Raw genomic sequence first — 27500 nt, 5'->3', positions numbered from 1 at the left:
ATTACTTGCATGTACTAAATTTTACTCTGCTTTTTGAATGTAAAAGAATACTATGATAGTCAATTTTATATGTCAACTTGACTGGGTCACAGGATGCCCACATATCTGGTTGAATATTATTTTGTGAAGGTGCTTCCAAAAAGAGATTAGCATTTGAATTGGTAGACTGAGTAAAGCAGATTGCCCTTCCCAATCTGGTTGGGCATCATCCAATCTGTTGAGACCCTGAATAGAACAAAAAAGTAAAGAAAGGTTGAATTCACTTTCTGCTGACTGTGTGAGCTAAGACATCAGTCTTCTTTCCTCAGCAGTCTTGGTTCTCAGGCCTTCAGATCTGGAAAGGAGTGTGTGTATATATATTCTATAAGAATCTGTTTCTCTAGAGAACTATAATTAATAAAAACACATAAGAATGGAAGTTATGGAGCTTATTCTATAGCAGGTCACCTAATAACAGGAGCCTAAAGTAATAAAAGGTGAAGGAGCAGTCTACCTTTTCCGTGCTGAGAAATATTTTAAATAACGTGGATCCTTTTTGAAGTGATAACATCTCAGTCTGGAATTGCTGGAAATGTACTAAAGTCTGGATTTGCCCCAACAGAAAAGCTTTGACTTTAATTACACTGCACTGCTTATTGCTTTGTCAGAGTAGGACCTCTGGCAGGTGGAACTTTAGTGGACTAATGTGTATGAATTAATATAGTTTGTGGCTTAGAGCAGAGGAAGAAAATTGCAACAAACCTCTAATAAATTATAACATCCATTATGTGTCTGCTGACATTCTCTCTAAGACTTGACACAGGGCATAGTAAAATTGAAATGACACCATTTTCTTTCATCATTCAACAAAGAAAGTACTGATTTTGCCCAGTGTAACCAACATTTGATTTTCCTTTATTGTGTGCATGCTAACAACATTAAAAACTCCCTATTTTTGTAAACTCCTTTTGGAAACTGCAAAGGCAATTGAAGATCTTTGAATTGATCAAAAGTTTCTTTGCCAAGCAAAGTTTTGACTGTAAAAAAGTATGGGCCATCTGGGATCTTGGCAACAAATCTAGTTTGCTACTCTTGGAACAAGAAATTCTTCTGTCATTGTAACCCATGGGCATCAAATGATGTGAAAGATGCTGCCAGCAATCCTCAAATAATTCTTGCCCACCAGCTTAAAGTCACCAATTAAAATTTTGTCCAGAGTATTTCCGATTCTACAGACAATCTATGGCTTAATAGCAAAAGAAATTTTTTTACGGATTTTTCACTTCTTTGAGAAGTGAAAAAATGTTCAATGTGAATATTAAACATTAAAATAAGGAGTTCGTTCATTTCTTGGATTAATTCATAAATTAATTGAACCATTGAATAAAGTAAATTTTATTATTCAGTGTCCTTCATTCAGCCACCTCAAAGTGCTATGTAAGGTAGCACAAACCCAGTGAAGCATTTATGGGAACAGATCATTGGACTTTGCTGTGTTGGAGTAGGTGCTTCTTAGTGGCAAGCCCTGTTGACTTCTCTGCAGGTAGCAACTATCATATAGGATCAATGTCAAAAACTTTTCTGAAGGTTAATTATTCCAAGTGACTTTAAAGTCAACTTGTGGATTTCTCTTCCAATATTACATCTTGGATTATGGATGACCTGAAACTTGCCAAAAACAATCTTGTGAGCAAAGTAAATGCTTAAAATCCAATCCCCTATACAAGTCCTATAGAATCCCGCTGAGCATTAATACAGGAGCATGAATGTTTAACAACGAAAATTTTTCTAAGTTTTACCTGATTTGCTACCTTTATTAACTAGCATTTTTATCATTGTCATCAAAAAGAACAGTTGAAATCAAATGGATGTAAAACAAATAAAATGCATACTACCAGAAGAAACATTGCCTCCCAAATTTAACTTCATCTTTAAAACTGACCATATTGACTTTAAAAAAAAAAAAAAAAAAAAAAAGCATACTTTGAGATGAGTTGGGGTTTTCCTTACTTTTTGCTTTCCATATTTAGACTTAAGCTTTATTATTTGTAAAGATAGTTTTTAATCCCTGTCAAGAACATCAGTTTCCTCTCAGTAAAGTAAACTGCACATGGATGTTCTCTGGAAAACTTCTCATCTACTTTTTGCCTTATTCCTTATTTTGTATAGATTTCAAGTCAATCATTAATCATTAATTTCTGGGAAAGGTGTTTTCTGGCTTACTTTATTCAGGAAAATTTGACTATTCTATACTCTCACATGATCAAATATCAGCCATTCATAGCACTTATCAATTTTAAGTATTCGTATGCATTTTTTGAACCCATCTATTTTTCTACTGGCCTGCATCTTCCATGACAGCAGGGACTGACTGTTTTTCTTTGCCATTTTTTCTCCAGCACTTAGAAAAATGATGGCACATGGTAGGAAGTTGCTGAAACTTTAGTAAAGAAAAATAAAATCTTATCAAATTGAAAGCTCTTGAATCTGAAATATATATATATATATATATATATATATATATATATATATATATACATATATATAATTCTATGGTAGATAAGACTAACAACACCTGGGAGGAAAGACTATAACCCTCAAGCTGTTAGGCCATTGATGTGCTCAGTTTCTACAGAATTTGAGAGAAAGAGAGACAGACAGACAGACAGGTGGACTTAGGACAATTGCAGAACATTTTAGACTAGATAATTTTGCTGAGCCCTCTAAGTGAGATCCATAGTAATAGTCTTATATATTTTATTATAATGCATATGCACAAATATACATGTATATATAACATACATGTAAAAGGCTCTACATATTACATAAATATGTACATATTTCACTGTTCTGTTTAAATATAAAGACACATGATCTCCAGTGCATCATTATTATTATATGTACTTTCTAAGCATCCTGTGAAATAAAGTGTTATTAAATTATCCCAAATGACTGTTTGTGACCTTCTCTTCCCCTGTTTCCATTTCAGTGACTCTTGAGAGACATGGCAGTTTTCCAATATTTACCAGGGGGCACCAATGTTGGAAAACTATTCTTTTAGTTAATAGAAAAATGTTTATTTTTTCCCTAAGATATGAAAAATTAAAACTTGTTATCCAAGCTGGTTAACATGAACAGATTTTTCTAAGACATAAACAAATACTTTTCTGACAGTTTCTTAAATTCTTACTTAAGCTAAATACAGGGAATCACTAATAAATAAAGTGCCAACATTGGAAGCATCACTAACAACTAATTAGTTTGATAATCTGGCTGGTAAATGCATGATTTTTACCATAGCACAAACAGGAGGTGATTTTGTCAGCCAGGATTTTTGCAGTGTGTTCAAGATGTTCACTTGTTGGGGAAACTGTAATGAATCAGATGGGACTTAGGAGCATAGCATGATGTGCAGTGGCAGCCTGCACCTTGTGTATGAGATCATATTTTACAACCTGTTTAATCTGCAGGTTAAGGTAACTTCCACCCTCTTTAACACCCACCTGACCCTGATTTGCCTAAAACACAGCTGTTATTAAAATCAACTTTAGATCATTACTAACTCTTTTGGCTGCTTAATCATCCAAGTGCAGTGCTGAGATGGAGAATTCAAGTGACATTCTAAAGTCTACTTAATTGCTAATAATAGAAAATACGCCTCAAGGAGAAAGCCTGGAGTTATAAGAAGAAATAATTATTCCTCTCTGCTCATAGACCATCAGAGTTGATTCTTACTTACTTTCAGTAGCTTCTTTATGAGCACAGAATTCTCAACTTTGTTTTCTAGATGACTGTTCTGACCATATTGAGTACAAATATTAAGTCTGAGAGCCCATTCAGACCCAAGTACCTAAAGGCAGAATATATCTTATATTAGGCACAGCAAAGGATAAGATGATTTTGATGAACCTATAAATGCCATGCTTAAAAGCCCCATTTTGAATAGTTCCCACTTACTGAACAAATTTCCTATTCAAAAGCAATTTAAAATGTTACAGGATAACTCAAGATCTTAAAACTTATGTACATTTGTTGACTGTGTACAATTAGAAAACTGAGTGTATTTTTGTGTATTTATAAAATATCTAGCATGTTGATGTTAATTTAAAATATCATTATCTTACTAAAATAGTAAGATATATAGTAGGATTAGTAAGAATAATAATAATAATAATAATAATAATAATATTTGTCATTAATGACACTTATCTAGTATATCTATTTAAATATATTTTCTAATTTTATTTAATTGCATTGGCACAAAATAATAATATGTTCTAATGTTATTGTTACTCATTCAGTCAAAGTAGACAAACTGCTGAAACAGACAACCCCAAAAGATGAGGGAGTTATATAGTAAATTTATTATTAATCATCCAATGTGGATATGCTTCATAGTCAGCCTTCCATTTTGTGAACCCATTTTACAAGTCCTTGGAGCATTCTGCATTCATCCAATAAACATAGACAGGGAATGGGTAAAGGACTACTGGGTTGTATTTAATGGGACAAGTTCCAAAGTGTCTATCATCACTTTCATTCATAGTCTATTGGACAGAAGACAATCACATGGCCACGTTTTACTGCAAGTATATCAGGGAAAAAGTGAGTTTTTTGGTAAACATGATAGTCTCTGACAGTTCACTTTTATCAGTGAATAAAATAAAAATAGAAAATTATACCACCTCCCCAAACCAAACAAATAATTGAGACTCTAGATGTTATTTAAAGTTAGGTATGGCATTTCTAGTCATGATGGAATAACTGGAACCAGATGTGATATTCCATAATGGGAAATGAAAAAGCGAATCACCTGCTACAGACATTGGTCAATATGCTCTATGGGACTATGAGCCATTAGAAGAAAGAGAAAAAAGTGAGGTGAACCTACATACAATTACCTTGGCTTTCTGGGAGTACTTTCTGGACTAGAGTATAGGAATAAGGAAACCAAGCAAATTATTCAGTTGAGTAGACAGAGATTGGAGTTTGAGAAGCCTGAGGCAGCTGATATTTGTGGTCAGAGCACCAGAAAGGAGAGAACTAAACAGAGAAAACAACATCATAAATCCACAAAGGGGTTGCCGTGTGTCTGTGATTGAATACTAAAATGGATGTACCTTGAATGAAACTCTACAAGAGTGAGAAAAAAATAACTGGGGAATTGTAAACTAAAACACTCTTTTAGTTTACTCAAAGCTCAGGGGATTTTTCCAAGAAATGAGAGAGGAAGTCTTTTTTGAACACTCAGGCCATCCGGCAAAGGGCACAAGATTTTGTAGGAACGCTAAACTAGCTGTAAGACTACAACAGATCTGTTCAAAAAAACCATAAAAACAAGTTTTAAAAGGAGTCAGATGTTCTGCAAGTAACTTACTTCCAGCCAAATGAAGTGCATTAATCTGTAAAGAAAACAACAAAATACAGCTCTCAGTAATGTGATATTCAAAATGCCCAACATCTCTTCCTAGAAATATGGACATATGTAGAGTGGTAGGGATTAAAGAGGCAGGATAAAAGGCACATGGAGCAAAGGGATGAAATCAGAAAAGTATAGCGTGAGTTTGGCAGCCCTGGTGTAGACCAGGAATAGGAGAAAATGGTAGTGAAGTCAGGAAAGTCACAATCTAGAGGAGCTTTAAATGTTTTAAATGTTAGCTTCATCCTATGGTAAGTTGGGGGGAGGTAGAACATGGAAAATTTGGGAGGATACTGGTGACATAAATGAAGCAGCTTAAGCATTGGATATAGAATAGATGTGAGGTGGAGAAAAGAGGGGATAGGGTGGATATGAAAGAGAACAGTCAGGAATTAAAGATCTTTATTACAGTAGGATTGTGATTGTTTAGTTATAAGCCTGAACTAAGATGAGAAGGGCTTTGGAATGACTTTCCTTAAAGGATAAGAAATCTGTAGCTCTTTGAACAATTAGTGTTTCTGAAGGCCCCAGCCTGGACAAATTCTTGTAAGAGTGTCACTTTATTTATATTGAAAAACACTTCTCTAATTCTAATAAAGCTTACATCACTTCAATACCAAACATCTTTTGAAATGCATAGAAATGAAAAATGTGAGGGCAGTTGAAAGCCAAAGGCACTTGAAGAAGTAAATTATTATTAAAATAGAGTAAGTATACAGGTGTCTGGGTGGCTCAATCGATTAAGTATCTTGGTTTCAGCTCAGGTCATGATCTCAGGATCATGAGATGAAGCCCTGCATTGGGCTCTGTGCTCAGCTCAGAGTCTGCTTGAGATTCTCTCTCCCTTTACACTTCCCCACCATGCTTGCTTGCTTGCTTACTTTCTCTCTCTCTCTCTAAGATAAATAAAAAAATCTTTTAAAAAATCTCTAAAAATGCAGTAAATCTTAAAAAAAATACATATTCTAGACTTTGTGATAAACACCTGATTCTGGTGCTGCAAAGAAGTCCATCCAGAGTTACAGATATTTACATTATTTATTAATTTATTATACATATAGATGTTTATAATTTTAGAAGAAAATCTATTTGGTAATTTTCTTATTAACATTGACAAAATATAAACCAATTTTTTGACATAAGCTGTAAGGCAGACTTGATTTCTTCAGTTCTACAAAAGTATTTCTTTTTACGTAGAAAAAGTCTATTACTAATCTGAGAAAAGAAAACTGTCTCAGGAAATGAAAATACCATTTGTCCTTAAAATCTTCAGTAGTAAGAGTAAATTTTTGCTAATATTAATTCCACCATCAGTGCTGCTTTAACGACTGTCTCCCCTGGGAGCACTGTGAGTCTCTAAAAGTGTTATTCAACATTTCCCCAGAGTCTAATGAAGATAATTTGCTAATGGATGTTTTGTTTGATTTTTATCCAAAGGCAAAGGAGGACATAATTGATTAGCATCTGAATGTGAGAAACACAAGAGGTTCCTTTAAAAAATGATGCTCTCATAGTACAAACAAAAGCTATGATTAATGTTTTTGTCAAATCCATAAAAGGAAATGGAGAGGACATTGCCTTCTCCCATCAAAGATGTACAAAGATGAGAACTATGCTTTGGCATCATTTGTGCATTTCCCTTTGAATATGGCACTAGCTCACTCTTTTTAGTCTAGAGTTGTAAAGAATTGAATAGGCTATTAACATTTTGATCAATATTTAGTCCTGCACTTGCAAGTTCCACATTTGTTTAAGTTATAGTTTTAGCCTTGTGTCACCTGAAATAACAGATATTATGATGGTGCTTGGTTTGAGTTTATATTATATATATTTCCAAATATACATATAAATATATATATATAAATATATATTTGGAAAAATAGATTTAGAATAAAATAATAAAATTTGTAAAAGCTCACAGAGGTATAATGTAGAAGTTTCCCTTATGCTTTTTACCACCTCCTGTTTGACACTCCAGACTTAACTATTAGTAGTTTCTCACTAAGCAGGTTTTTCTTTTTAAGATTTTATTTATGCATGAGAGACAGAGAGAGAGGCAGAGACACAGGCAGAGGGAGAAGTAGGTTCCCTACAGGAAGCTGGATGCGGGACTTAATCCCAGGACCTTGGGATCATGCCTTGAGCCAAAGGAAGATATGCTCAACCACTAAGCCATCCAGGCATCCCATTTCTCATTAACCGAAATATGAATAAATATAAGAAATTAATTGTAAGATGACCAAAAATGCCTTGCATGTGCAAAGCATTTTATAGTTTACTAAGACTTCTAATTTTTATACTTTCTGATCTTTACTCAGAGAATGAAGCTGAGATCTAGAAGGGGAAGTAACAAGTTAGATCATACAGCTAATGGCTGTAGAGTAGGACTTTGGTATGGATCTGCTCTCTTTAACCTTGCTTGCTATTCAATACAAGCAGACATGCTTACACAGTCTACAGAGGATATCATAGTGCAGTGGAAGAAAAAGAAAAGATATAGATTCTTAAAATCCACTTGGTTAAATGAGATTAATTTTAGAAAAGCAATAACATAATATCAAAATGCATCAACCTCATAACACAGTGGGAGGAAATGGCCACATAGGAGAGACTGATGGATCTGCTGCAGACCTTAAAGGACTAAAAGAGTGAACAACCAAAATCAAGTTAATATTGGACTTTTGCTCCCCAAATAAGAAATTGTCCCCTGAAGTTGATAACCCATTTTTAGGCACTATGAATCGTATAAGATGTGCCTGAAATTTCTACCTCAGGGTTTCTAAAAGTGACTACTATGGCACACATATATTGTAAGATGCTTTAAAAAGAAATCTGTGCTTACACAAATTTGGGTAAAGAGGTATACTGTATTCTCTGTCTTATACCTTGAGAAGTATGAGAATATTAAAAAGCTCTGTGAATTCTGACTGGGTAAAAATCTGTTTAATGTTATTTATGCTAATTTTTCTCAAATTTATTTGACTTTGGTCCCATTATTGCATTCACACTCTTAACTTAACCAGGCACCATTTCTAGGAGATAGCATCTTAGTGTAGAAAGATTTGGACTCAGTGTACCTGGGTGGCTCAGTGGTTGAGCGTCTGCCTTTGGCTCAGGTCATGATCCCAGGGTCCTGGGATGAAGTCCCGCATCAGGCTTCCTGTAAGGAGCCTGCTTCTCCATCTGCCTATGTCTCTGCTTCTCTGTGTCTCTCATGAATAAATAAATAAATAAAATCTTTTTTAAAAATAAAAAAAGAAAGATTTGGACTCAATATGTATCAAGTCATCTAAAGAAATAAAGCATAATATTCATCCTATGGTATTTCATACCTCATTCTTGGTCTTGACTTTTCAAAGGTAAAAACATCTATGGATTCTTTATTGAGAACTGTCACAATTCCTTCCTAAACACTAATATAACCAGGGAGATCTGATTAGGGGAAGACATTTTTAACTTTTCATTGTTCATGCTACTTGACTTCCTTCATAACTAAATGCATATAGTCAATCCAATAATCAGCACATGTTTTCCTTGTTTACAATGCATTCTGTAGGACAGGCATTGAATCTGCCTCAAGGAGCTTGCAGTTCAATTGAGGTGGCTGGGTGTGGATACACTGACAAATTATATAACTATGTGATGTTAAATATACATCATCAGAAATGTCACAAGGCAGGCATGATTAATTGCCAAGTGAGTGTCACAAGTTGTTCACACACTGTGAGTTCAGAAGGAGTGAGGTCACAGTGGGTGGTAGTGACCCAAGGTGGTTCCTGGGATTCACATATGCTGAAGCATATATTTATGGCTGAGTCCAGGCTCAGTTTGAAAAATGGCAAAATGCTTAAAAGTAAGCAACACAATAACACATTTGCATGTTTGAATGAGAAGAGATGTAAAAGAAAAAATAGGAAATTGGCCAGTCTCCAGAGCTCTGAAAAGAGGACTTTGGAAGAAAACAGTAAAACAAAAGAAATGAACAACTAAAACTTATGTATTAATTAATTGAACTCATTACTTAATTATTGTTCATTATTCTCTTTGCTCACTTCTAAAGGAAGAGACGTGCAAATTAGTCTTCATTTAGATAGGGCTGAAGATGGTGGTAAAGAATGGAGATTGCCCAGTGAGGCAATTCTAAGTTTTGTCTCAGGAATACTAAGTGAAATTAGGCATTAGAAATTAATACAGAGATATTTCATTGATTCTGTAAATCAGAAATTAACTTAGTTAATAAAACAGCTTGGGAAGAAGTAAATTATATAACTAGATAGAATAAATCTTTTATTTTTTTTTTATTTTTTTTTCTTTTATTTTTTTAAACCAGTGCAGCATTTACAATATTGTTTATATCTGGAAGTTGGTATATATTTAAATCTTGGATATATAGACATTATTTGTCATACTTTAATGTAGATGTGTACCTTTTAAACTGTTGAGTATAGGCTATACAGATTTTTTTTCAGAATTTTAAAGTGTAAAAGAAACCTAGGTCATTGAATTAAACATCTCTGTCTTCATGTAGTATATAAAGGATGTATGCAGCAGTAACTCCATGTGTACAGAGGCCCCCCAATTCTGTCTCCCCCATTATTAATTTTTAAAGGATTTATTTATCAGAGGAAGAGAGCAGGAGAAGGAGGGGAGAGGGAGAGTGAGAGAGAGACTAAAGCAGACTCTGCACTGAGTACAGAGCCCCACATGCAGCTTCATCTCACAATCCTAAGATCACCACCTGAACTGAAACCAAGAGTCAGACACTTAACAACTAGCTGACTATGCCACCCACGTCCCTCAAAGTGCTCCAGTCTTTTTATTTTTTTAATTAGAAGGCAAGTGGAGATAGAGGGAGAGGGAGAGACAGAATCTCAAGTAGGTTCCATGACCAAGGCAGAGCCCAGTGCGGGGCTCTATCTCACAACCCTGATCATGACTTGAGCTGAAATAAAGAGTTTGACATTAATAGATTGAGTGACCCAAGTGCCCTCCTACATTATTATGACAATATCAGACTCCAGAGAAGATAGGCATGGAGCCCCAGAATGGTACATTTGTATGTGTATACATATATACAAATATATATATACACACACACACACATATGGGTTTGCTCTAAGAACCATGCTAGAGTGTAGTTATTACTAGGAAACTTAATTCAAATTAACTAAAAAATAACCATCCTCAAACCTGAAATCTAAACTTTAGCACAGTTCAAAACATTTTTACAGTACCAATAAAAACTCCAATATTAACTTATCAAACTTAAGCTTTGTCTAAACAGTTTCAAAATCTATTCTGAGCCAAAGCTATGCTCTGTATTTCTCTACCTCTAATTCCCTTGCTCAGTTCAGATTACTTCAAATCATGTTATTATTCCTAGTCATCAGAATGAGCCAGAATCATCAAAAAACCAGCATAGCATTGGAATAAAAGGATTGAAATTAGGCCAGTATATGATCTGCTTTTTCCTTCTGAGAAGTTTAATGAGATGTCCAATGTACTCATTTGTTCATTTTTAAAAATATTTATTGAACATCTACTATATGTTCAGCACTAAAGAGCACCGGGAGATACAGAGGGAGACTTGGCAATGGTTTTGCCCTTGCGGTATTTACTATTGCAAAAGAAGAAAATAGGCATTAAACAAATACCTTCCCCAAAATTTGTGCAGTAGATTGTGATATGTGTGCAAAAGCAACAAAAACCCTTATAAGAAAAGGATACATGGCTCTCCAAAGCAAATGTTGCAGTTAGAAATTGGAGCTTGAATCAAAATGCTCTCATCTGTTCAACTAAATTTGGCTGGTGAGTGAAATTTTTCTGGATGTGTAAGTGATGCAAATTTATGCAAATACTCTATATCCTGACTCTTCACACCCCTTTTTGTACAATTTCCTTATTAGGCTCATTGCAGTTCAAATAATGTTTATACTGTAGAGAAAGTCTTAAGACTACATGAGCTTTGAAATTATGAAAAAGTTTACAGCCAGTTTTTTATATTTGCAACTTTAAAAATTTCTTATATTTTAGATTATTTTAAAGGTAAATATATTCATTTTAGCCTATCATTTTAGTTTGATAAAATTTCTGGGTTAAATGTAAGTTTTCTGATTTAAATAATTTTACGATACCCAGTTCTTATCTATTTTATTTTATTTCTTAATTTAACTGGTAGAGATGGAAATAGGTATTATAAAAACATTTATTGTGTCTTAATAATACAAATATTACAAATAATACAAATATTGTCTAAATAATACAAAAGATGAGATTAAGAAAAACACCAACCTGAGCATCATTCTGTTGGAAAAATATAGTACGTTTAAAACTATTTGCCGTCCTTAAATAAAAATTTGAAGAATCTATTTTTTTTTATTTTTTAAAAGATTTTATTTATTCATGAGAGACGGAGAGAGGGAGCCAGGGACATAGGCAGAGGGAGAAATAAGCTCCCTCTGGGGAGCCTGATGCAGGACTTGATCCCAGGACCCTGGGATCACAAACTGAGACAAAGGCAGACACTCAACCACTGAGTCACCCAGGTGCCCCTAATTTGAAGAATTTAAAATTATATGTAATTTGATGTCTTAAAAATGTGTGGTTATGACAATACACTCTGCCGATTTAATCTTCATTTGTTTATGTTTACATTCTCAAAGCACTTTTTTCTTTGTATTAGTTTCTTGAATCACAGGCCTTTTTTCATTACACTTTGCTTTGTAAGGTTTACCAAAAAACTCCTACCCAACAGAAATAGAAAGAGGTATGTAATTTGTGAGGTTTTAAATGGCACCTTTTTACTGTAATAAAATAAGCAAAGAATAAATAAAACCGAATTAAACTGAAACCCATTAGTGAGATATGAAATGACACAAAAAGGGACTTAAAGCATTTAATAGCAAATCTTCAAAGAGTGCCCCTTTGTGTAATGAATGTTTGACTAATATGGGAAGCCTTGCAGTGCCTTTCAGCATGCTAGGTTTTCCAGGGTCTTTGCAGCCAGGTGGAGGAGAACTGTGTGGTCCATGTATACATTAGTGGCGTCTTCCTATCTATAAGATTTAGGAAAGAGAAAAAAAGATAGAAAGCATGGAAATAAAGTCCAATTCTGAAATAATTTATTTTTAATCTTGTCAATGACTTCCATTATGTAGATAGTAGCTTCACTTTGTTCTTGTTTCTGACTCCTAGCACCTTGGTTTTGCAGTCATGTTGGGGAGGAGAGGGAGAAAATTGAGGGAAGAAGGAAGGAGAGTAAGAATGTGGAAACTGAAGGCAGGTAGTCAGGACTCAAATCTTCTATAACTTACATGCTGCATCACTTTCAGCAAGTTACTTAACTTTTCAAACTTCAGTTTCCACCTCTGTGAATGGGTATAACAATAGTCTCTATTGCATAAAGTTGCTGTAATGATTTATGGAAACATAGCATGTAATGTGCTCTATATAATGCACCATTCAACAAGTTCTCTATTATAAGGAATCTTAAAGCAGAAGAAAGTATATGATAAACATCAAACACGTAGTAAGAGCAGATCCAAGCACTGAGAGGCCTAGAGAAGAGAGGGATGTAAATATAGTGACATTTGATGCATCATGCTGGTTTCCACACATAAATGAAGGAGGTATGATTAATAGTCTTAGGAAATCATAGTCAGATTTTGGCTTCAGAAGCTACACAATCGAAAATAGTTATCTCCCCCTTCCTGAATTTTCTATTGCGGTCACAATTCAATACTTTGCTTTATAGTCAAAGAGCTTCCTATTGGTTAAAAGAACTCACGTGGGTGTCAGTAGTCACACTACCAGGTGCTGGAAATACTGAAGCAATTTTGAAAGCATCCAATTTGGGACTGAGAATGCAAGAGTCTCTTAGAAACTGTTGTCATGCATAATATCCTCTGACAGAACTTAATATTTTAACTGATACTGGAAGAAGATACAGAAACTCTGGTGCTTACATTTCTCTGTTCCTGGAATTTTTATGTTAAATATTTGTATGCTACATAACTCAGTTCCAAATGTTTTAATGCTTCTCATAACTTCTTGTGACCTAACAGTGTTGTCAGTGAGTTGGGTAAACTGGTAGTGATCAGTTGGTTGAGAAGGTACAAATAAATTGTTCTATTCACCCCAAACATAAATGCAGCTGACTCTCCTTAGTGACAGAATATAAATAGATCATGTTATATAAGGCACATTGAGGGTTTTTTTAACCTTTCAAAAGAATTAGCACTGCACATAGCATTACTATTTAAGAATTTCCTCTACACAGAATACATAGTTTAAATGTCTACCCCCCACTGACACTCATCAAAACCAAGAAAGCAAAAAGATCAAGAATCTGTATAAGCATAGAGAGAATGCCTTAAACAATGCTGAGAATAGGCATCTGGTTAAATGAAGTTTCCATTGAACAGAAAGTCTAGCAGAAAACTTAGTTACCTGTCACAAAAGTCAGGTAGCTGTTTTCACCAGCTTAGAAAATAAAGTAGCACACAGAAGGGTCCTTAAATCTTATAACTACTTTGTGAGTCCTGACTGCGTTCTTATTTGCTTCTAGTAGCAATGACAGCCAGGAGTTATCAATCTAGTTAATTTGCATCAGAAAGACCTTAGGTAGACTCAAATCACAGCTTCCTGAGGATGAAATCCTTTAGCAATTCTTTTTTTTTTTTTTTAAGATTTTATGTATTTATTCATGAGACACACACACACACACACACACACAGATTGAGAGAGAGAGAGAGAGAGAGAGAGAGAGAGATAGGCAGAGGGGGAAGCAGGCTCCATGCAGGGAGCCTGAGGTGGGACTCCATCCAGGGTCTCCAGGATCACACCCTGGGCTGAAGGCAGCCCTAAACCGCTGGGCCACCAGGGCTGCCCCTTTTAGCAATTCTTGATTCGGTGACATTGGTGGTTCTTTGTTATCTGCATTCAGATAAGTGTCTCAAAATAAGTTGAGAATAGTGCAGTCCTCCTTCACCACATGCCAGGCAACTTGATAATAAGGCAAATTCTTGACAGAATCTTTACACTAATCTTTTGGGATCAGTGGCAGGTGGGCACCATATGGGATATTTGAGGACATGGGTGATTTGCTCTTCCTATTGGGTGCAGCCCTCCCCTGCCCTACATGTGTTCTCTGTTAACCAGGTTGTAATGGCACATGAAAGAACTTCAGATCATTTCCTAGTGTCAATGACATCGCTCTCACCAGTGCATGTGACAGTTGTGCATTATTTGAGAACTTTGTTGGAGTCCAGATAGTATATTGTGTTCCTATCATCCTACGGGTCTGACAGCACCACTACAATGAGAAACAAGTGTTAATTGTGAATACAGGTGTATTGTAAACTGAAATAGTTGTATTTTCTCACCTGAAATACATTTTACTCATATTCTCAAATATCTGTACATATTCTAATTTCCTAATTTTTTTTGCCAGAAAATAAATTGAATGGTGCTTTAGAAAACATGAGGCCAAAAAGATGGGGAAAAAAGAAGCAGAATATGCAGTGAATCTCATTTTACTATAAATCTGGGCTGACTTGCCATATAATTAGTTAACTAATTAGGAAAAATAATTAGCATCTTAAGATTTTCACTTCATCATCTATACATTGGAGACTTTATTTCCCTGGAACTACTTCTCAAGAATTTTCAATTCCTAAGAAAAAGTATACTAAACCATATTTGAAGATTATAAAATATCATCTTGTAAGAAATCATTAGCACCAATTATTCTTTCATAAAAGAATAAATAGCCAACAACGAATTACATTATAGTCAGACATTATTTGGATAATTAATCAAATATAAATGCATTTATTTGTTTAGGAAAAAATGACAGGGGAGTAGAAAATATAGTTGGAATATGTTAATTTTTGCTAACATAAATTTCCCTTTACTAAACTTGTTCTGAGTAAGAGCATGATAAAAATGTAACTGAACAACTATGATGATTGCCAAAGGATTCATTTTGTCATTCTCAAGACCCACTCTTTTATTCAAGGACATGTAATAAAATAGGAAAAAAAAAGACATATAAAAGGGAAAATGGAGGGGGTTAATGCTTAAGAATAAAGTGAGTATATTTTTTATAGTCAGAAGAGATAGCCTTTATTGTGTTAATTTTTTTTAATTTGAGTATATTTGACCCACAATGTTACATTAATGACAGGTGTACAACTTAGTGATTTAACAAGCTTATACATTATGCTGTGCTGACCACAAGTGTAGCTACCATCTGTCCCATTACATTGCTTTTACAATACCATCGACTATTTTCCTTATGCTCTGCTTTTATTTCCATGACTTATTTCATAACTGTAGGCCTATATCTCCCCCTCCTCTTCACTCATGTTGCCAAACCTCCAAACCCCTTTCTTCTGACAACCATTAGTTTGTTCTATTTATAGTCCTGATTCTGCTTTTTGTTTATTCACTTTTTTAAGATTTAATTTATGAATGGAATCATAGGATATTTGTCTTTCTCGTCTGACTTCTTTCACTTAGCATAATACCCTCCAGCTCTATCCATGTTGCCTTAAATGGCATGATCTCATCCTTGTGATATTCCATTGTATGTATGTGTACATAGATCTATATACACATACACATACACACACACACACACATATATATAGAGACATACATACATACGTACACAAATATATCACATTTTCTTCATCCATCTATTGATGGACACTTAAGTTGCATCCGTGTTCTGGTTGTTGTAAACAATGTTAAAATAATCATACAGGTGCATATATTTTTTTGGAGTTAGTGTTTTGTCTTCTCTGGGTAAATACCCAATAGAGGAATTATTGGATCATATGATATTTCTATTTTTAATGTTTTGAGGAACCTATATACTGTTTTCCACAGTGTCTTCACCAGCTTACATTCCTACCTACAATGCACGAGGGTTCCCTTTTCTTCACATCCTCACCAACACTTAGTCTTTGATTTTAGCCATTCCACCGGGTGTGAGGTGATATCTCATTGTGGTTTTAATTTGTATTTCCCTGATGATGAGTGATGTTGAGTATCTTTTTATATACCTGTTGTCCATCTGTGAGTTTTCTTTGGAAAAATGTCATTTAAGTCCTCTGCTCATTTTTTAATCAGATTGTTTTTCTAGTATTGAGTAAAGTGAATACATTTTGACCTGATGAAAGAAAATATCATTATAGAGATGAAATTATAAAACTATAAGGCAATAAATTAATTTATAGATAAAGCATCCCAACTTCTTTGCAGTCTTTATTTTAATGACTACTGCAGAGCATTAACCTGAGAATAAATAAGTTAATGAAATAAATGGTGTTTCTATGTGCTTTTTCTCATCACCCCTTATCTGCCACAAGATATAGCAATTCTGGTATCACTGGAAATAAACCTATCAATTCATCTGGTCTCTTTCCTTGCCTTTAGCTAAAAATATTTCATTTGTCAATATAAGCTAGGGCCAAAAAAATCAGGGAAGAGTGGAAAATCTTTTGAATAGAAGTTTGAGTCCATTCTTCTCACTCTGTAGATGGTGGAAACCAGGCTCATTTAGTCCTATGCTTATGTGAAGCCAGGTACCTAAATTAGTGGCCAGAAGAGGAGAGAAATTCAAATCTCCTGACTTTGGCTCTTGTCTCCTTTCAAATATACCATGCTCCCAACATTTAAAACTTAAAAGTATTCAAGTATGCATTAATGAACTCTGATCACTTCATCATTAATTTTATTAGAAATCAGAAGATGGTAGTGTGATTTTCTAAGGGAACAGTGACAGCATACTAATGAAGATAAATTATTCTTAATATATCTATTTTATTTGATGTTTTAAATTCAATATTATTAAATATTCATTTATGTCCATAAAGTGTATAGATAAAAAGTAGAGGACCTCTTTCCCTTCTCCCAAACCCACTTTTTCTATTATTTTCCTTTCTTTTAAAAAAAAATATGTATTTATTTTAGAGAGAGGGAGAATGTAAGGGGGAGGAGCAAAGGGAGAGATAATCTTTAAGCAGACTCCCCACTGAGTGTGGAGCCCAACATGGGGCTTGATCCCATGATCCTGAGATCATGACCCTAAGATATCAACCTGAGCTGAAACCAAGAGTCACCACTAAACTGACTGCACCACTCAGGCACCCCTCCATTATTTACCTTTCTTAATTGATATGTATTCTTCCCATTTTTTCAATGAATTGAGAATCTCATCCATACACATAAACATGCAAAACCTCAAGATGGTTTTAAGTACAACAGGCTAGACAAAAGAAATTAGCTTGTAACTAAGGACACTTATTGGCTTACCTTACTGAAAGTATAGATAAATGTAGGCTTCAAGGTTCACCTAACCCAGTACTTCTGACCATGTTTCCTTGAATTTCTTATTGAACTATGCCTCCTCTGTGCATTGAGCTTCAAGTGCAATGACTTCAGCAGTTTTGGGTCTTATATCCACATATAGCAACATTTTAAGAAAGACAGAAGTGCTTTCAGAAACAATCCCAAAAAGGGAAGAAGAAATTTACTACAAGATCCCCAGCAACTCCTTCTCATAGGACATAGGGCTATATTGGATCACATTCTTAAACCAATTACTGTCAAGGAAGAAGGTTTTAGAGAATCTTAAGTAGGGCCACCAACCATGGAGACACACAGAAGAATGTAAATTCCTGAAGACAATTTGGATTCTGGTAAGAAGAACATACAGATGGAAAAGAGGCAATTTACAATGTTCACTAGGTACATACAATTAGTTTTCTCTCTCTGGAAATAAGAGTTCTATAGATCTGTAGATATAGATATACATATCTTGAACATCTTTCATGCCATCATACAGCTCCATTCTTTTTAATTGCTTTATAATAGGTAAGAATACAAATGTACTACAGTATTTAATCAGCAACCTAGTGGTATGAATCACTTCCCAAATTTATCAACTGTGTTTCCTAAATTTGGGTAAGGCCCAAATGAGAAGCTGTTATTTTTTATTTATTTTTTAAAGATTTTATTTATTTATTTGACACAGAGAGAGAACACAAGCAGGGGGAGCAGCAGGAATAGAGAGAGAGGGAGAGCAGGCTCTCCACTGAGCAAGGATCCCAAAGTGGGGCTCAATCCCAGGACCCTGGGATCATGACCTGAGCCAAAGTCAGGTGCTTAACCAACTGACTCATCCAGGTGCCTGAAGAAGCTTTTAAATAACCCTTTTCATAAAGCTGAAGCCAACTAACCAACCAAACAAACAAACAAAAAAACCACAATCCTAAACTATCTACATTTTATAAAACATTAATGTGAAACTACTTTGGTACCAGAACTGTATGCTTGGTCCTGTAAATTTTGCATGTAGCACCCAAATAGTAGTTAGTGACATTTCATACAGCATGTTTCTAGTTCTCATGAACAGCAAAATGCAAATTCTTCAGCAGTAATAAAGAGGAAAATGAGAATGGCAAAATACTTTATTCAAAAGTCACAAAGACCCAATTGAGACCAGAATTTCTTCCCAGTAATTTATTTTAGATAAAATATGATAGAAATGGCTTTGAAACATATGAATACTATCTAGCTTTCCCAACTAAAAGAGTAATGATTAGGAGGGAGTAAGTTGGCAGAGGAGTAGAGGATCCTAGTTTCATCTGGCCCCTGGAATTCACCTAGATAGCTAATGAATCATTCTGAACACCTGTGAACACAACCAGAGCTCTAAGAAAAGAATTGCTACAACCCTACAAATCGAAAATGGATCACTTTTTGGAAGGTAGAAAGTGCAAAGAAGTGAATCTGAGGTGATGTATTAGAAGATAAACCGTGGGGGTAGAGAGCCTCTATAAGCCAGATACCAGAGAGTGATATAGCAGTAGAGCGCAAAATTGGAACTTTTAGAAATCTGTGCTGATGAAGGACATCCTTCTCTGAAAGATGCTCAGGTCGTGAAATGGGGCAGACTGGTAATGACTGGTAATGACTGGATCATTATTTTGAAATAATGATAATAAAAATATAAGCTGGGCTTGAAAAAAGCATAGAAGACACTAGAGAATCCCTTCCTGGAGAAAGAAAATAACAAAAATCTAATCAGGTTGAAATAAAAAATTCTGTTAATGAGATGCAATAAAAAAAAACGGAGGTTCTAACTGCTAAGATAAATGAGGTAGAAGAGAGAATTAATGAAGTAGAAGAAAAATGAGGGAGAATAAAGAAACTGAGAAAGAGATAAACAACTACTGAATCACAAGGGGAGAATTCACAAGATAACTGATACCATAAAGTGAAACAATATTAAAATAACTGGGGCCCCAGAAGAAGAGGAAAGAAGGTGCTGCAGAAGGTAAAATGGAGCAAATTGTAGCTGAGAACTTCCTTAATCTAAAGAAGGAAACATGTATTCAAGTCCAGGAGGCACAGAGAACCCTCCCCTCAAAATCAATAAAAATAGGTCAACACCTTAACATATAATAGTGGAGCTTGCAAATTTCAGAGACAAAGAGAAAATTCTAAAACCAACATGAGACAGCATAACCTACAAGGGTAGAAACATAAGACTGGCAGCAGATCTATCCACAGAGACCTGGCAGGCCAGAAAGGTCTAGCATGATATTATATATTCAGGGTGCTAAATGAGAAAAATATGCAGTCAATTCTTTACCTAGCGAGGCTGTCATTCAGAATAGAAGGAGAGATAAAGAGCTTCCAGGACAAACAGAAACTAAAAGAATTTGTGATTCTAAACCACCCCTGCAAGAAATATTAAAGGAATCCTTTAAGTGAGGAAAGATCCTCAAAAGTAACATAGACCAGAAAGGAATAGACAATATACAGAATCAGTGACTTTATAGGTAATACAATGGCACTAAATTCTTATCTTTCAATAGTTACTCTGAATGTAAGTGGGCTAAATGCTCTAATCAAAAGAAACAGGATATCAGATTGGATAAAAAGAAAAAAAAATCAAGATCTGTCAATATGCTGTCTACAAGAGATTCATTTTAGACCCAACAACACCTCCAGATTGCAGGTGAGGGCTGGGAAATGATTTATCATGGTAACAGACATCCATAGAAAGTAGCAATCTTTATACAAGACAAATTAGATTTTAAACCAAAGACTGTAATAAGAGATGAGGAAGGACACTATATCATAATTCAAGGGTCTATCCAACAAGAAGATCTAACAATTGTGAATATTTATGCCTTTAACATGGGAGGAACCAATTATATAAACTAATTAATAACAAAATTAAAGAAACACTGATGATACTACAATAATAGTTGAGGACTTTAACACCCCATTCACAGTAATAGGCAGATCATCTAAGCAGAAGATCAATAAGAAAACAAAGGCTTTTAATGACACACTGGACCAGATGACCTTCATAGATATATTCAGAGCACTCCATCCTAAAGCAAGAGAATACACATTCTTCTCAAGTGCACATGAACATTCTCCAGAAGAGATCACATACTGAGTCACAAATCAGGTCTCAGCCCATACCAAAAGATGCAGATTATTCCCACCATAATCCTTTGAAACTTGAACTCAATCACAAGAGGAAGTTTGGAAGGAACTCAAATGCATGGAGCTTAAGGAGCATCCTATTAAAAAAAAAATGAATGAATAAACCAGGAAGTTAGAGAAAATTTTTTAAAATTCATGGAAACAAATTAAAATGAAAACACCACCTGTTTTCACAGCTGATACAGCAAAAGCAGACCTAAGAAGGAAGTATATAGCAATACAAGCCTTTCTCAAGAAACAAGAAAGAACTCAAAGTCACAACCTAACCTTACAGCTAAAGGACCTGGGTAGAGAACAGCAAATAAAGCCTAAACTCAGCAGAAGAGAATTAGTAAAAATTAGAGCAGAAATCAATGAAATAAAAGCCAAAAGAATGGTAGAACAGATCAATGAAACATTGAAACTAGGAGCTGGTTCTTTGAAAAAAATTAATAAGATCAATAAACCACAGGCCAGATTTATCAAAAAGAAAAGAAAAAAAAAAGGCCCAAATAAAATCATGAATGAAAGAGGAGACATCAAAGTGAACACTGAAGAAATATAATTATAGGAACATATTAAGAGCAACTATATGCCAATAAATTAGGCAATCTGGAAGAAATGGATGCATTCCTAGAAATGTATAAACTACCAAAACTGAAACAGGAAGAAATAGAAAACCTGAACAGACCCATATCCAGCAAGGAAATTGAAGCAGTAATAAAAAATCTCACAACAAACAAGAGTCCAGGGCTGGATAGCTTCCCAGGAGAATTCTACCCAACATTTAAAGAAGAATTAATACCTATTCTTCTGAAGCTGTTTCAAAAAATAGAAATGGAAGGAAATTTTCCAAACTCTTTCTGTGAGGCTGGCATTATCTTGATCCCCAAACCAGACAAAGACCCACCAAAAAGGAGAATTACAAGCCAATATCCCTGATAAACATGGATGCCAAAATTCTCACCAAGATACTAGCCAGTAGGATCTTAACAGTACGTTGAAAGAATTATTCACGATGACCCAGTGGGATTTATTCCTGGGCTGCAAGGATGGTTCAACATCCTCAAATCAATCATTGTGACACAGTGCATTAAGAAAAGAAAAGACAAGAACCATATGATCTTCTCAATAGATGAAGAAAAAGCATTTGATAAAGTACAGCATCTTTTCTTGATTAAAACTCTTCACAGGGTAAGGATAGAGGGAACATACATCAATATCATAAAAGCCATATACAAAGCATCCATAGCAAATATCATTCTCAATGGGGAAAACTAAGAGCTTTGACCCTAAGGTCAGGAACATGACAGAGATGTCTACTCTCACCACTGTTGTTCAACAAAGTACCAGAAGTCCCTAGCCTCAGCAATAAGACAACAAAAAGAAATAAAAGCCATTCAAATCAGTAAAGAAAAAGTCAAACTGTCACTCTTCACAAATGACATGATACTGTATGTGGAAAACCCAAAAAGACTCCACCCCAAAATTGCTGTAACTTATATAGGAATTCAGCAAAGTGGCAGGATATAAAATCAATGCACAGAAATTGGTTGCATTTCTTAACTTCTCTTAAGGAATCGATCTCATTTACAATTGTATCAGAACCCATAAGCTACCTAGGAATAAACCTAACCAAAGAGACAAAGAATCTGTACTCTGAAAACTATAGAACAGTCATGAAATAAATTGAGGAAGACACAAAGGAATGGAAAAACATTCCATGCTCATGGGTTAATAGAATAAATATTGTTAAAATGTCTATGCCTCTTAGAGAAATATGTACATTCAATGCAGTCCCTATCAAAATACCATCAACATTTTTTTCACAGAGCTGGAACAAATAATCCTAAAATTTGTATGGAACCAGAAAGACCTTTAATAGTCAAAGGAATGTTGAAAAAGAAAACCAAAGTAGGTGGCATCATAATCATCACAATTCTGGACTTCAAGATATATTACAAAGCTGTAGTCATCAAGACAGTGTGGTACTGACACAAAAATAGGCACATAGATTAATGGAACAGAAGAGAGAACCCAGAAATGGACCCTCAACTCTGCAGTCAGCTAATCTTCAACAAAGCAGAAAAGAATATCTAATGGAAAGAAGACAGCCTCTTCTACAAATGGTGTTTGGAAAATTGGACAGCCACGTGCAGAATGAAACTAGATCATTTTCTTACGCTATACACAAAAATAAATTCCCAAACTTTCATCCAGAAAATGGATGAAAGACCTAAATGTGAGACAGGAATCCATCAAAATCCTGGAGAGAACACAGGCAGCAACCTCAGCTACAGCAACTTCTTGCTAGACACATCTCCAAAGCCAAAAATGAACTGTTGGAACCTCATCAAGATAAAAAGCTTTTACACAGCAAAGGAAACAGTCAACAAAATCAAAAGGCAACCTACAGAATGGGAGAAGATAGTTGCAAATGTCTTATCAGATAAAGCACTAGTATCCAAAATGTATACGGAGCTTATCAAACTCAAGACCCAAAGAACAAATAATCCAATCAAAGAATGGGCGGAAGGGATGCCTGGGAGGCTCAGCAGTTAAGCGTCTGCTTTCAGCTCAGGGCATGATCCTGGAGTCCCGGGATTGAATCCCACATCGGTCCTCCTGCATAGAGCCTGTTTTTCCTTCTGCCTGTGTCTCTGCCTCTCTATCTCTCCGTATCTCTCGTAAATAAATAAAATCTTAAAAAAAAAAAAAAAAAGGAATTGGCAGAAGACATAAACAGACATTTCTCCAAAGAGGACATACAAAAGGCTAATAGACACAGAACAAAATGCTCAACATCACTTGGCATCAGGGAAATACAAAACCACAAGGAGATACCACATCACACCAGTCAGAATGGCTACAATTAACACAACACATCTTTGTGGATGAAATAAATAAAATTAATAAAATTTTAAAAAGCAAAGGCATGGACCTTGCCCTCTATTGGAGGTTATGGTATAGAAACAGTTGTATTGCAAGGTCAAATATCCTAAATGCTATAAGGCAAGGCTAAAGTTCTATGTGACAAGTGAAATTAAATAACAGTAGGTGAAGTCAGTAAAATGGGGAATCATTAGATCTTTTAATGAATCGTAGTTCTGTATCCTGCCTACATGAACTGGAAAAGGCTTATTTTATTTAGAGTTATTCTGGGTGCAAGGAACAGTAACAAAGTAACCTCAAGGAAGGAGGGAAAGGGAATTTATTATAATGAGACATAGTATGTCTCATATTCATGGGCATTGAAGTACAGAGATCACTATATAGCCAGGGATCACAGAAACAGGAAAACTTTAAGAAACAGAGTCAGCTCAGGAGCTGAATGGTGGGCAGTCCAGCCTTGCTAGTCTTGCCTAGTCAATCTCTCTCTTAATGTAAAATCATTACTTCTCCCTCTTTGTGCTCTTAATACATCATCACAGCAGTTTTCTTTTACTTTCTTTGGTTTCCATTGCCCCTTTCTTTATTATAACACTTGTACTTTGGTTCCAAATGCTAAAACCTTCAATATTGTATTCTTAAAATGTCAAATGAAGGGGCACCTGGGTGGCTCAGTTGGATAAGCCTCTGGCTCTTAATTTCAGCTCAGGTCATATCTTGAGGTCTTGGAATCAAGCCCTGGGTTGAGCTCTGAGCTCAATGGAGAGTGCTTTTCTCTCTCTTTCTGCCCCTCCCCCTGCTTGTGCATGTGCTCTCTCTCTCTGTCTCTCAAATAGATAAATTCATCTTTTTTAAAAATTCCAAGTGGAATATCTTGCTTGTCAAGTTTCTGTTTTCTATTCAGACAGTAACTAACCCCCCAATATATAGGGCTAAATCTAGGGCAATCTGTGGCTCAGGGTTATGTAGCATGCTGACCTTTCAGTAGGGTGTCAACAGTTACAAATTTCTGAGAAGAAATCATGGGAAAGTGGGCAGGTACAAAATACAACTAGTGATAACATGTACTTATTGGCTGTTTTTTCAAATTATAAAATCAATCAATGGTTAAAGAAAATTCATGGTTATCTCATCACGATGAATTATTATATGTATTCTGGTACATTTTTCTCCAGTCTATTTTCATGCATATGTTTTCAATACTATGTACTATATACATTTTTTAAAAAGGAATGGGATCTTACTTTTTGTATTTTTATAAATCTCACATTTCTGGTTGCTTATATATATTCCTTATTCTCCTAATACCACTAATTTAAGTGACTATATAATCCATTTTAGAAATTCATCATCTTTATTTACCCCCAATTCACTGCAATCAGACTTGTATACCCAATAACATTGTGGTAAATATCCTTTTACATAAATATCTCTATGCACTCTGATGAGGTCCTTAAGATAGATTCCCAGAAATAAAATTACTAGATAAGTTGCATGAATTTTTTAAAGGCTATCTAAATATATTGCCAAATCACATTTTTAAAAGTTTATTTTTACTTTTAGTAATTATATAAGAAGTTATCAGTTAATTCTTATCAATTATCCTTAACATGAGGCTAATGACTTTATCTGGTAGACTCTTTCTATGAAGTTCAAAGACAAGATTTCTAAATAATGGAAGAGTGAGTTGTTAACGTTGAAATATGAATTCTAGAATCAATTGGGAATATTCCTTATTTTGGAATTGCTTTCAGATTTGTAATAGAGCATAGAGCAAGCTGCATAGCAAAATTCTTTAAAAATTTTAATAGCATCAAATAGACCAGCAATCAATACAACTCTCCACATTTTTAAATTAATTTACAGAAGAGGAATACACACAGAGCTGTGGATTCCAAGAGGAAGAAATGGCTAGATGTGCCACAGAAAAACAAGCCAAGCAGGCTTCTTAGGGAAAATAACGTTATTCTGTGATTAATACTGAAATTCTTATTATGAAATAAACACAAACTGGCTAAGCCTGTAGCTGGAGAAAAGAAAGGAGAGATTTGACCAGCTGGAAAAGTGTCTCATCTCTGCTATTTCATATAGTTTGGAATTTATTTATTTATTTAATTTTTTTTTTTTTTTTTTTTTTTTTTTTTTTTAGTTTGGAATTTATCCTGAGAGTAAGAACAAACCACTGAAGGGCAGAACAAATTAGAGGTTGTTAGAACAACCCAGGGAAAGACGAACAGAGATTGATAATGCTGAAGTCTTGGAGATCAGTGAAGAGACTTGGAGGTATTTAAGAGGTAAAGTCAATGATGTTTATCCATCAATTAGATGTGGATTTTGGGGAAATGGGAGCTGAATTTTTTAGTGAGTTTATTAGTGGGTGGAGGATCTGTGAGTATAATGCAGAGCCAGGTTGGTTGGGTCAGTTTGGTCTTTATTAAGTTTGAATTAAAGGATATGAAACTAATAATACACTGCATGTTAATTAAATTTTAAATAAAAACTTTAAAAACAAAAACAAAACAAAAAGAACTACTGGTGTCTTCTTTCTGAATTGTAACTGATACCATGTTCCAGAATTTTAATGGCTCTACTCTACACTCAGAGGCAAATCCAAAGTCCTTTAGAGTTAAGTCAATGCTTAATCTTGCCTACCTAATTACCCATTATTACCCCCTATCCCTTTCCCTCTCCTTCACACTGTTGTTCTGTTGTTGCTACACCCCTTCCCAACTAGAGCCTTTGTAGGAGCAGTGCCTGAAATGCCCTTCCACCACTTTCCCTCTTCTTGCAGCTAACTTCTGCTGGTTACACAGACTACAGCTGTTTTTCTAGCTCTACATTCTCATGACAGGCTATGTGCTTTGTAAAAAATATCATATAGTTGTTAATAAACTGGCTTTTTTTCCTTGTGTAATATTCTTCTACCTCTATAGGAATATAAACTCCATAAGGTCAGGTTAGAGACTTCTCTGTTCGTTTACTTCTATGTACCCATTGTCTCATTAGTTTCTAAATATAATGGGCAATCAATAAATATTTGTTGTAAAAATAAAATAATGGATGTTGAGGAAAAAAAACATCATAAAACCACTTATAATTAGTATTATTTTAAATGATTTTTAAAATCATCCTCTGGACCCTCAATCTGGATGCCAAAAATTACAAACCGTGTTATGCAAAATAAGACAGGAAAATAAGTTAATTTAATCTCACTTTCAACAATAAGAGCAGGACCACCCAAAGGATATTTTTTAGTAAAATTTAATGAACCAGAAATTTACTGTTTCTGAAGACCCTATTCCCCCAATATTTCCTGTTGTGGTGCTGGTAAAATATATGTAACATAAAATTTACCATTTCATTTCCAAATTTTAAGATTAAGTAAAGATGTAATGTATGTGGTAGAGAGTACTTAGCTGTTCTCCAAATCTGTTTCTTCTATTTCCTGTACTTACAGCTGTACTTTATTTCCCAGCTGTTCCATTAGTTCAGTGTGTCCATATGGCTGGGTTGTAGCTCATGGCATGTGGAGTGTGAGCAGAAGCAAACATGCTCCCTTCCATACTTGCTTCATAAAAATACGTGCACTGAGAATTCCTCCATTTTTTTTCTCCTTATCTAGTGATTAATGAGAGGACTTCAAGTATAGTAGACTCACAATATGGAAGGATGTTGGTTTCCTGAGTGATCACTTAGAAGT

At 34.9% G+C, this 27500-nt stretch overlaps 1 long non-coding RNA gene across 1 annotated transcript; it reads right to left on the bottom strand.

Moving 5' to 3' along the window:
* Positions 1-1394: 1394 nt before the first annotated feature.
* On the bottom strand, positions 1395-27500 carry LOC144312703 (uncharacterized). The gene is made up of 4 exons (XR_013378257.1): positions 27256-27500; positions 16468-16574; positions 3719-3829; positions 1395-1647 (listed from the first exon to the last, which is right to left on the bottom strand). It is a non-coding gene; the product is annotated as an uncharacterized LOC144312703 (long non-coding RNA).

This window comes from Canis aureus, chromosome 4 (assembly GCF_053574225.1).
Source record: "Canis aureus isolate CA01 chromosome 4, VMU_Caureus_v.1.0, whole genome shotgun sequence".
In the NCBI taxonomy this organism is placed as follows: Eukaryota; Metazoa; Chordata; class Mammalia; order Carnivora; family Canidae; genus Canis; species Canis aureus.
Note: the sequence above shows the minus strand (reverse complement) of the source record. Positions and strands in the feature narration are given on the sequence as shown.